The sequence below is a fragment of the Phalaenopsis equestris genome, unplaced genomic scaffold (genome assembly GCF_001263595.1).
Source record: "Phalaenopsis equestris unplaced genomic scaffold, ASM126359v1 Scaffold001283, whole genome shotgun sequence".
NCBI lineage: Eukaryota > Viridiplantae > Streptophyta > Magnoliopsida > Asparagales > Orchidaceae > Phalaenopsis > Phalaenopsis equestris.
The window spans coordinates 87,202-100,137 of NW_018165722.1; the positions used below are offsets into that span (position 1 = coordinate 87,202).

Here is a 12,936-nt window from a genome sequence, read left to right on the forward strand (position 1 = left end):
GTCAGCGGGCTTCTGAAGATTTTGTCCTGTAGTCTCGGGAAAAACTCGCCGTCGGCGGGGTCGAGGGCGTTGTCGGCGGTCTAGTTCAAATCTTCACATTTTGGTCCTTTTCACTCCAAATTCGCTCCTTTTTATATATTTTTGCTCCAATGACCCTAATTCATTATTACTACAACAAAACATCAAAAATACATTTCTTTAAAGTATAATATCATTAAAAATAATATAAAATAGGTATGAAAATCTCAATATATTTTCTTTTGGTCACACAATAATGTGGATTATATGTTGTGTGCAGATTATGGAAATGTAATTAATCTTTTGATTTTTCTTCTTGTGATACAGATTTGCATCGGATTTACGTCTGTTTTGAGTTGAAAAATTCGACTCTAAAATGACAATAATATTTTGTCGTTCATTGATATTATTCAGTGCAAATTCGATGGTAATCCAATGATATTATTTATCATCTGATGTTTTTGGACGTAAAATTCGATACATGTGTAGACTAAACAAATCTGACACTATTACGATGAAAAAACCGACGCAAAAAACTTGTGTTGCAATATTCCGTCACAAAATTGACGGAATTAACATTACTGACCCCCCGATTTACCCAAGGAAAAAATCAGACGCAAATTCAACAATAAACCTCAGATTTGCCTTCTATGTGCGTCCTATTTTGCTAACGCAAATTTGCTTAATTTCTATTGTGTAAATGAATGCACACATGCAAGTCGACAGAGCTCGGCATGGGTGCAAATACGTGGGACATGATTTTCTTCTACCACTTCTGTCTACCTACGATTATTTTTAAACCATGAAGAGCTCAATAAATATGGAAAAATGGTCTAAGGTCCTTTCATATGGTTGGTGAGTAATTTTTACTAGAAATGATGCCAATGTTAACAAATTCAAAACCTCTAAGGATTGGAAGAGATCATAAAGACATACTTTTATTCTGTGGGTTTTTGCATCATTATGGTCCATGTAAATTGTTTTGTTCCTTCATATATCAATAACCCGTCTTTATTAAGAGAACTTATCAAAATCCTACTAACAACATCTCTATTAAACCTTTTCTCAGCAAGAGCATTTTTTTTTTTTTGGAAATTTAATAACATTTTTTGATTGAGTCTCCGCTTATTGTAAGAAATCATATTATGTCAATCATTTCTAGCCAATGATTTTACTACTATTTGGGTGTATAACATGGGGCTCATAAGTCCCATTAATTTTATATGATTTAATTTTATGTTCTTTAGTACATGATGTCCTTAGCATGCAGTAAGGAATAAAACTCTTGAAATGTTAGTAATGTAAATGATAATCCATATAAAAAACATTAGATATTAGTTTTTATATATCATGTGAAGTGAGAGTAATTTACACATTAACAAGACTTAGATTAGCTCTACACGCTAAAACTTGTGTTAGAAGAGTTAGAAGTTCTATGACAATAGTGAATTTTGCATTAACTATTCTAAAAAATTCTAATTAATTTAAAGAACCCCTGAAAACACCATTTACATTTTATTCGCTGTCAAGACTCACGAAACTTGTTATTTATGGTCCGTTTTGGAGAGCTTATTTGATGCGGTGAAGTTTTGAAAATGCATCTGGATTATTTGGGTGAACTGTGTTTTGAAAATACTGAAAGCAGCGTTTTCACACACTGCACCGATCGAGGTGCGGTGGCAGCTTTCTGGTAGCGGTCTGACTTTTTCAAAAAAAAAAAAAAAATTCTAATTGTCACCGCTTCCAGATTATCAGGAGATAGTCACCGCATCTAGCTTATCAGCAGATTATTTTTAATGAGCTTATCAACAAATTATTGAATAAGCTCTTATCAACAAATTATTGAATAAGCTGCAGCTACGCCAACCAAACCCTTAATCCTCCAAGAAATTATGCGGTCCAATTTTAGTGTAATTGGTGGGAAAGCTTTTCTGATTTAAAATACATCCAAAGGCATCAATAAACAAATTTAAAGTATATCTTATTACAAGTTATTTAAAGGAAAAAAAATATATTCTTTCATTTTAATTCTAATAAAATAAAGCCCTACCTAATTTTTTATTTATCGATGGCAATAATAATTAAATAATTGTTTGGAAAAGCATCATGAATATGGTTAATAATTTGCTCTTTTTTGACGTAGCTTAGAAATGATTCCAGAAATTGAAATATTATTTTAGGATAATTGCGTAATTTTTTTGTTGGGAGTTTCGCATTGACCATTTCAACGCCGAATGAGAAAGTATTTATGAAAGGTATAAAATTCATTTATAGACATTTATGCTTGTTTCAAGCGTCTATAAAATACAAAAATGGGAAGTCGCATTCACCAAAGCTATAGCTTTTTTTTTCAATTTGAAAATATTTAATATGCTGTATAAAATTGAACTGATCGTTAAAAGAAAAGTTATTTGCATTTGACTTTTAACTTCGAACAAATATTATCTTCTGGAAGTAGAGATATGTTTGGAATCAAATATAATCACGTCACGTGCAGGTGACAGAAAAATAAAAAAAATTATTTTAGCATAAGGAATATTTCCCCTGTGTTATTCTGCGTTATTCAGATGTTATTGTGTTCTGAGAATATTTCTCGTGTTATAATAACATAATTATAATCAATATAATCACAATAACACCTGAATAACGTGAAATAACACGGAAGAAATATTCTCCTGTGTTAGCGGACCGGATCACAAAAAAACGAGTCTTTTTTTTTTTTGTCAGCTCTACGTGAAAGTGATTCATTGGACTCTGAACGTACGTCTGGAGTCCACAAAAAATAATTTTTCTTTAATAGGATATGCCAATGCTCTGATAATAACGGCAAGGTCCTTGTCTTTCAGAAAGTGTTTGGAAAGGATTTTCTTAATCAATCAAGCACTGTCTTGACCGATTATGCGTTTCCAAACATGACAGTTGTTTTCACCTTTATCTGACGCGAAATTCGCGAAATTCTAATTTTATACGCTTCACAATTTTCTATGATATGCAATTGGCTTCTACATCGATTATAATTTTTGTAAGGGTTTGGGAATCTTAAATGAAGGAAAAATTCAAATGCATTTAAAATGATAGAAATGATTTTTATTAATTTTTTTTCAAAGTTCAGAAATATAAAATTGCATTTGTTGTTTAAGAGCCATTGGCCTCAATGACTCCTAGAGCTTGTTTGCCTTTTGAGCTGACTTAAGCTTTAATGTTTTTTATTTCATGCTCAATCCAAAATTATTTGGAAGATATATTGAAGAAATAGATGAAAGAGAGGCGAGAGCTTGGTAATGAACAGTAAAATCACGTAATCATTATGCATGGAATGAGTCCCTATTTATAGGAATGGATGATGTACAATTACACTTTGTACCACTAGAAAAATTTGTACAACAGGGGATATTTTAGTCAATACGTAATTATAGAGTCGGGAACTTAAAAACCCCGACTGGATGGGACTGGGTGCCATCCCTGGCTCTCAACCAGATTTTTGGGCTGAGCGGCTACGCATCTGGAGCCTAACGGAATGACCAGTTGGGTCATTTTCCGGGTGGCTATGGCCAAAAGGCGGATTGGGAAACCCCCTTGCCGACTGCTTTAGATACAAGCAATTCTCATTGTTTGCCCAATTTGATTGAAGAATATCGTTGAATTCATTCTCTTCAGTTTTGGGCCAGTAGACTTTAGGGGAGTTGGTCGAATTTTAAAATCTTATGATTATTTTCCTTCTGGCCCACTGAAGCCGATTGAATAGGCATGGGCACTTGACTGTTCTTGGTAGGTCCTAGACTGCTTCAAATGTAATTGGGCAAACACAAATACAATCGGGACGAAGAGAGACCAATTCGAACTTACTTTTATTAAACTTTTTATGTTTAATTAATACTGGTGAAAAAATAGAGCATGATCCATTTGTTTTCTCATACCAAGTAGAGCCACCTTCCATGTTCAAGATCCCAAAAATTAAAATTAAAATTTTGCCATTCGAGTAAAATCAATAAATATTTTATTAAGTATAACTTCAAATAGAGAGAAAATGAGATAGATTGTTAAAGTTACATTAGAGGAACTTACATAACAATTTCACATTCTATGCAAATTAGATCTTAATTTGAGTAGCGTTTTACTTTCTTCATATTTTTTTTGTTTTGTAATGCCCTGGCGAGCCCTGGCGAGCCCTGGCAAATTATATTATCTGTATGATCTTATATTACAAAGTGCTAATTATTTTTTAGTTTGGAATCACAAAAATAGTATGTTTTATATCATGGATTTAATCAAGTTATTAAAATATATATTGCATGAATTAGTTACAGTTTGTTTCCTTTGATTAACAAGTCTTTATGCTCATCTTCTGCATGGATGAATTTAGCCGTACCCAATTTTAGTAAATTTTACAAACTTTTGGTATTCTAAGGCTCAAAATGAGATTAAAACTGTGTCACTTTGAAGTATGACTAGAACTCAATTATATTTTATGTTTCAAACTTTAATGAAATAATTTGTTAAAGCTATGATATGCTCTATTATTGATAATATTGTGAGAAAAGGCAAGATAAGAAATATCACATGTGTACCATCTTCTATGTAGAAATCATATTCTAAACCACTGTGAACAAATGAAGGCAGTTCAATTGCTTTTTATTGGAACATAACAATGAATAAATGTGCTTTTATGTTGATGAATAGTAAATGTGAGGTAATTTTCACAATATTATTTGTATTTTCTCTCGTTGCATTAAAAAAGGGAAAATTGTTAAACATTTGTCACTTAATTTATGATTTTCAAACTTTCCAGCACATTTTGTTTGCTTTCTAAAATTCTAATTATCATACCATATGTTATAAATCAAGATTATTGTATTTGCAAATTAGCTGAACATCTATAATACAATAATTGTGTCCTCTTGTATGTACTTTGCATCAACAATTCTTATGTTTTCAGATATGATAAGAAGTAGTTTGTTGAAACATGCTAAAATAATTGTATTTATTGGTGGTCCTAGTAAAAGAGAAAGTAGTATATCATCAGAATTATCTCCTATACATAACCATTCAGACTCATAAGAGAAGGACATGAGCGACACACTGGATTAAGGATCATAATTGTTTCATAATTCTAGACAATAGACATCTCAAAAATTCAAAGGCCGAAGGCATTTGGTTTATTGGTATGTTGTCTATTATTTAGTTATCTGATGCGTAGTGTTAGGATTAAGCTTATTTATACACACCTTCATTTTTATAGAAAATCATGGCACTCCGATTTGGTGTTAAGAGTTCACTACTTATATAGATATTCAAAATCTACTTGAAGGTACTCGAGTTCATATTGAGAATGGCATGTCGTGAAACATTCTAGAGTCCACACTTGTATCCCCATATCTAGGAGTTGTTGTTAGAGATTCTTTGCTAGAGCCAATATCATTTTAAGATTGCCACAATGAAGATTTAAAGCCATTTAAAAAGAAGTTGTTAGCAGAAGTAGAAGTAAGAAAATGAATTATCATTATTTTATATTTATTTTGATTACAAGGCTATTTATTTAATAATTTTCATATGTTTATTATAATAAAGTCAAAATGTGAGATTCCTAGACAAGTTAGATGGTGGATTCTTCAATCTCTTTGAGTAAAGTGGTGTAAATTTAAAAATTATTTGAAGTCATAAAATTGGGATAGCTAACCGATATAAGAAATTATGAAGGTTCTCCCAATAAGAGTTTATTCTATGCAAATGGTGTCAATTAGTGACTGGTGGTAAAATCAGACGATTAGGTTAGTTTTATTAATCTATTTTGTATTATTATTTATGTCTAAGAAACATTCTTGTCCTCACACAATGAGTCAAGTAAGTCATGTTAGGAAACTGAAAGAAAAGGTATGAGATTATTTATCTTTTGAATTCATTAATATATATTACTTTCTCATATACAATATTATGCAATTCATTCAGGACAGATTAGTACTATGAAAAATTAGTCGCACGCATACAGACGAGTCTTGGTCATCTGTGAATGCTAGACTCTGATGAATATTATTATATTCCTTTTTTTTTTATAGATACTCTCTTATTTGTAATGATTAATTCATTTTTCTATAAGTACTTATCATTTATAGGTGGACCATTGTGAGTTTCTGGAAGAAGATAGTCTAACACCTAAGAATGAAAATGTTGAGGCAAATGAGACGATTTTCATGGATATCAAAATAAATATAAGTAGAGTATGTACGTAAGGATTCAGAGTTACTCCAACCAGCTACTTTCCTCACAGTACTACTTCTAATGGTGAAAGTAGTAGTGGCAGTAACTTTACTCGAGTAGCCAAAATAGAATAGGACATAAAAGCTAAGGCATGAGATGTAAGACTTTGATTCACTTTATGACAATGACTTGGGACATGATATTCATCACCAAGTCGTTTGTATACTATAAGTAAATTCTTATACTATAAAATCTTAAATTAATTTTGATCATTAAGTTTTTTATCATTTCATAATTATTATTTTATTTACATAAAGATAACGAACAATCTCCTTAAGAGCAAAGCTAGAAAGGAATACATAAGGGCATTGGGTCAGGATGTGCAAGCTAGATAGTTGGGTCGCATTCAGTTCTAGCATTATGTTATTGCAGTAGTAAGATTTTTGCTTTAATGTCAACGTAACATAGAAGTTAGCTTACTTTTATTTAGAATGCAAAAGAGTATAGTGTTGATATTTATTACTAATGGATTGGAGATATTATTTATGATTATTATTATTAAGTTTATGGTTAAATGTTTTGTTTGAGTTTTAATTTAAGTTGGCGTATAATATGGTGTTGTGGCTTGTTGGAATGAACCATCCAAGATGCTTACATTATATATATTTTTTTCATCTCTCTCTCTCTCTCTCGTGCTGTCTCTGAACCACATTAGCCATTTTTCTTCTTTATATTCTTCTAATGCAGGTATAGAACGAATTATGCATTTGCTATCAATTGGATCAAATTGTATAAATACTTTGTGCTTTTTGTGAGCCTACCACTCAATTTCTATTATTTACATATCTAAATATCCATGCAGTAGGCAACAGAATCTGCTTTATTTATCCATGAGCGTTTTTGGTATTTATAAAGCTGAATATGATTTATTCATTCATAAATATTTTGATCGAAGCGAATTTGGATGGTTCAAAATTATAAAAGAAGCCAATGTTTTGTTGAATTTGAAAAAAAATGATTCATGAACCATTTGGTTGAGCTTGTTTATGGGACATCAATTCCAAACCGGTACAATAGGTAAATTGGCATGTATGTAAAAATTTAATTTTTTGTGTTAAATCTATAAGAAACGAGTGATATGTTTGTAAAGATTGCTTGACATTATTTATGAATCTAGAACTAAATCAACTCTCCAGAGACCGAGAAAATATATGCATGTCACGTGTACTGTCCGGCCCCCTTAGTAAAAAAACAAAATAATTTAATACATTTTGGGTTAGAACTGTATACATGACAGACAGTAATTAAAGTCCTGATGTGATGTAATATTTTTTTCCCTAGAGACCATTGTGACTTTTTTCTCAATTCTAATTGACCAATGAGTGTTGAAATTGTATGCCTGCAGAAACTGAGATCACATAACAGTATAGGACCGGGAACCATGAAAGCATTCATGCTTCTCAATATAAAAAAAAGATCAAAATTCAAAAATAACAGGAGGAAAGGTAAGAACTGATCCAATTTTATCCAGATCTGAACCTAGGAGTCTCTGATAACAGTTCTAAAATCATTCAAAATGGGTATATATATATATATATATATATATATATATATATATATATACCACACACAAAAAATATATATATATATATATATATATATATATTTACATATCCAACACCAAAAATTTACTCTCTATATTTATACCAACCAAACCATTCGTATCACATTTAAAAAATGTATAAGAAACCTATTCATGCTTATGCTACGTGGTCTGCCTGTAAAAATTGAAATTTAGAAAATAATATGTAAAATAGGACATGAGTAGTATGTGTATAAATCATCCTTATAATAACATTTTACATGGTTTCAATATGTTAAATGACTGAGTCATTCTGAGTAAGAAACAACAAATAATAATAAACCCAAATTGTAATTTCACAGAGTAGAAGATTTCTTTTTAGCTTTAAGGGAGAGAATAATAAAGGCACTTTAAGTCTAGATTTTACATAGAAAACATCCTTTTCATCAAAACCGCTAAGATAAAAACTGCAGCCATTCATTTAACCTTTTGTTACTATTGTCAACCTAAGAATAGGATAAGCTTTATGTGAATGTGGAAAATCAAAGACACAAATTTGGCGTTGCATGATGACGGGATTCGGATTGATTTTTGTTTGAGTGAAACAGCAATGTCATTTAGGATTTGTCTAATACAAATCAAAGCGGACTGATATATTTTAGAGTCATTCACATACATAGTACACCATTCCCATGTACATAAATATAGAACACTAATATTTTATTTTTTATATTTATACTACTCAAATATTTCATATGACATCAAAGATAACATTATTTTAACATTTAAGAAAGGAAATGCCGGTGTATGAAAGCCTTCTGAAGACTGTACAGGTTTAGATTAATCTGAATCTTTCAATTCAACGAGCTTATATGTCCTGTGATGGAGAATGGTTTCTAGATTGAAAGTTTATCTCATTACTCATTATTATTATTCTTTTCTTCATGTAAACTTGGTTTCCAAGTCTATAATTCATGATAAAATTATCTGAATGTGGTATTTCATGGTTTTTTAATGTTGTGGATGAAGAGAAAAATAAGCTCTATGCTAAAATTCAGAACTCCATTCATAACATTAACAGATAAAAAATCTTTCAGATGAATGTCCAGATTCTCAACATTAGCAAATACATTGTTGTTGAGGCTGTCAGGAGGCTATTTATTTCCTTCTCTTTAATCACCTTTAAAATCATCATTGCAACTGCTCATATGAGCTATCACAAGAATCATTTTACTCTGCGGGTCCTCCCAAATGTTATCAAGGATAAGTAAGAACATCCAAGAAGTCACCAGTCACTTTGACAGAATACTTTTATGAAGTGCATCAAGTGAATCCAAATTAATCGTTTTTATTTATAAGAATTGAATGGCATATATGTAAAATATTAAATTAGTTATTAGAGATGTAAATACATTAGAATTGAATTACATATATGTAAAAAACAAAGTGTAGGTGTTAGAAATGTACATACATAGTAATTGAGTAGTATGTATGTAAATTTTATTTAAAATGTAAAGTTTTTCTTAGTCTAATTTTTAAACTTAACTAAGCCTTTCATAAAATAGTTTTTATTTTTCCGATCCTTATCTTAATATGTTTATTTTGTTTGCATGACTTCAAATTAAAAATAGTATTTGTAGCACAAATAAATTGATTAAAATCAGCTTTTGTGTGGTTTGAAGCCCCAAACATACCTTGGAAGCAAAGGTAAGAAATTAAAAATAGAAGAAATTTAAAAACAAAAAAACTGTAGCAACGGTGGCATTTTAAACTGCCACCAACAACATCGAAAACATAATGTAGTTTTATTGTTCACAGGCATGTTTCGATCAAGGAAAGTCATTACTCTTCATGTATGTAGTGCATAATACTTGTCAGATATTCATTCCAAAGCTTTGAGACCACTTGAATTATTCAATATTTGTAGCAAGAAGCATTTTCATGATATTACGTTTGCTTATGAGTATCATGAAATGATTTTTATAGAAATCAAGGCTCTTACAGGATTGACATATTACAGCTGGTACACGACTGTTATTTATCCTTAGTTATCAATAAGGAGCGGTTAGTTTGAGTGTGCCGATGATTAAACATTTTTTGCAGGCTAATTTATCTGTTGAGATGCATAATTTGGGATTGTATTATTTCATCAATGTTAATATATGTAAATTTGAGACAACGCACATTTATTTTTTTCTTGTAACATATTTAGCACTGACATATGTAGTGCAGAAGAAAAAGAAATTTTGCTAAAGCATATCTGTATCAGACTAACTATTGTTTGTGGCATTGAATTTGAACAAATAGCACAGCACAAACAAAGGTTTTATCTTCTTAGCATTTTTTTATGAAAAAATATTAAACTTTTCACAAAAATAAAGATAAACTGGCTAATTGAAATATCAAAACTCTCATATTTCTAGGAAAAGAGTAAATTAAAAATTGTATAATTGTATGTAGCCTATTATTGAGTATAATCATTCTTATCTCACTTCTTGTGTTCTATTAAGTAGAAACAGTAATGCAAGTGATCAAACAACTAGATACTGAAACAAAATCAGGAGAAGAGCCTTAACCAATCATAGTTATCATAGCACAATTATCAGCAACCCAATAAAAAGCACAATAATATATGATATAAATAACCAAGCCACTACATAAAACTATATATTCTTATGAGAATCAAATCTAGCTAAACAGTAAGAAATTACAGTAAATCAAAGTATCGGTAAATTCTGTGCGTTGTATTGAAGAACATCCCATTTCCAAACATATAATTCTTAGTTGGTTTTGTAACAACTAAACTTCTATTTGTGCAATTACCCTGGATATAGTGGTTGAAGATGTAACTTCTCACTGTGAGGTATTCGATTCGAATCATATATATATGTTGAAATATAAACTTGATTTTAGTTGTTTAAATAAAGTCCAATAAGAGCTTAATTTCTAGAAACATGTCTCATATAGAAGCTAATTCTAGAATGTGTGGTGGGTATGAATATATTGTGTGGTAGGTGTGGTAGGTATGAAATTATTGTGTGCTAGATATGTAATTATTTGTAACCATTAGATTAGAATTGTAGTGGCACAATCCTAGTCATTAATTTAGGAGGTGTCACTAGTATAAATAAGGGTGGAGTCTTTGAGTTTGGATCAAGCCAAGAAAATGTGATAAAAAAAAGTGAAGCTTCTTCCATAAATTTTTAACCTTTGTCAAATCCTAAAAGCTTGTCAATTCCAACAAATTGGTATCAGACCTTAAAGGTTCCTTTATAGAGCAACGAAAAATGTGGCATGGTTTCCTTCCAAGTCTTGATGCTTAAGGAAACCATCTACGAAAATTTGAGTATCAAGATGAAGGCACTCTTTGGAGCGCATGACGTTCGGGAGGTTATGGAGAAAGGCTACTATGAGCCAAGAGACGAGTCCGTTCAATCAAAAACACAAAATGATAGCTTAAGAGACTTGCGAAAGAGAGATAAGAAGACTCTCTTCCTCAACTATCAAGCTTTAGATGAAGATGGTTTTGAGAAGATCTCAAGTGCTACTTCGGCCAAGTTAGCATGGAAAAAGCTCAAGGTCTCATATAAGGGAGAAGAGAAGGTCAAAAATGTATGACTTCAAACTTTAAAAAGCCAATTTGATGATTTGCATATAAAAGAAGACGAGTTGGTCTCTGATTAATTTTCTAGAGTCATTAAATTTTCCAATCAACTAAAAAGAAATGGTGAGAAGTTAGAAGATGTGGCCATCATGGAAAATATTCTTCTATCGTTAGATTCAAAATTTGATAGTATCACAACTATTATTGAAGAGACCAAGGATTTACAAGCCATGATGATTGAGCAACTTATGGGTTCATTGCAAGCACATGAAGAAAAAAAGAAGATGAATGAAGAAATTATTGAACAACTTCTCAAGATTTATCTCTAACCAACTCAAAAATATGAAAGCTTGAACAATATTAGAAGCCAGCATGAAAGAGGTGGTGGACAAGGACGAGGTCATGCTAGCAAGCAAGAATGTGGTACCAACAATAACTATGAGAAAGGAGAAAAATCTACAAGAGGACATGGTCAAGGGTGTTCAAACTCGAGGTATGATAAATCTCAAATTATGTGCTATAATTGTAATAAGTTCGGGTATTATGCGAAAGAATATAGAGCACATAAGAAAAAACTTAATGAAATAGTCAACTACATAGAAGAAAAGAGAGAAGAAGATGACACTCTACTTCTAGCATACAAGGACAATGAAAGAGGTGAAGATAGTGCATGGTACCTGGACACCGGTGCAAGCAACCATATGTGTGGGAGACGAAGCATATTCGTAAATCTTAACGAATCAATAAGTGACAATGTGTCTTTTGGAGATGAGTCCAAGATTGAGGTGAAAGACGAATGTAACATTCTCATCCGTCATTAAAATGAAAAGCATCAATTTATTGTTAATGTTTACTTTGTGTTGAATATTAAGAGCAACATCTTGAGTTTAGGGAAACTCTTGGAGAAAGGATATGATATTAGCTTGAAAGAAAATACTCTCTTTTTAAAAGAATATTTGTAACTTGATTGCTAAGGTACTAATGTATAAAAATAGAATGTTCTTGCTCAACATTCAAAACGATATTGCAAAATGTATTAATACCTGTTATAAAGATGTTTCTTAGCTCTGGCATCTTTGATTTAGGCATCTCAACTTCAGATTACTCGAATTGCTTTCAAAGAAAGAGATGCTGAGAGAATTACCTTGCATCAACCACCCTGATAAATTATGTGAAGGATGTTTACTCAGAAATCGCTTCAGGAAAAACTTTCTAAGGGAATCATATAGATATCTGCGGTCCAATAAAGTCAAGCTCATTCAGTAAGAGTAACTATTTTCTTCTCTTCATAGATGATTTTTCATGAAAAATACGGGTATATTTCTTAATACAAAAATCAGAGGTTTTTGGAATATTTAAGAAATTTAAGGTAGATGTAGAGAAAGAGAGTAGTCTCAAGATCAAAGTATGAGATCTAATCAAGGAGAAGAATTCACTTCAAAAGAATTTCAAGAATTCTGTGAAGCCAACGGAATACGTTGACTTCTAACTGTTCCAAGATACCCTCAACAAAATGGAGTAGCGGAAAAGGGAGAAT

At 31.2% G+C, this 12,936-nt stretch overlaps 1 pseudogene; it reads left to right on the forward strand.

The window, feature by feature from the left end:
* The window catches only part of LOC110033775, a 15,433-nt pseudogene extending 2,810 nt beyond the window's left edge, over positions 1-12,623 (forward strand).
* The last annotated feature ends 313 nt before the right edge of the window (positions 12,624-12,936 follow it).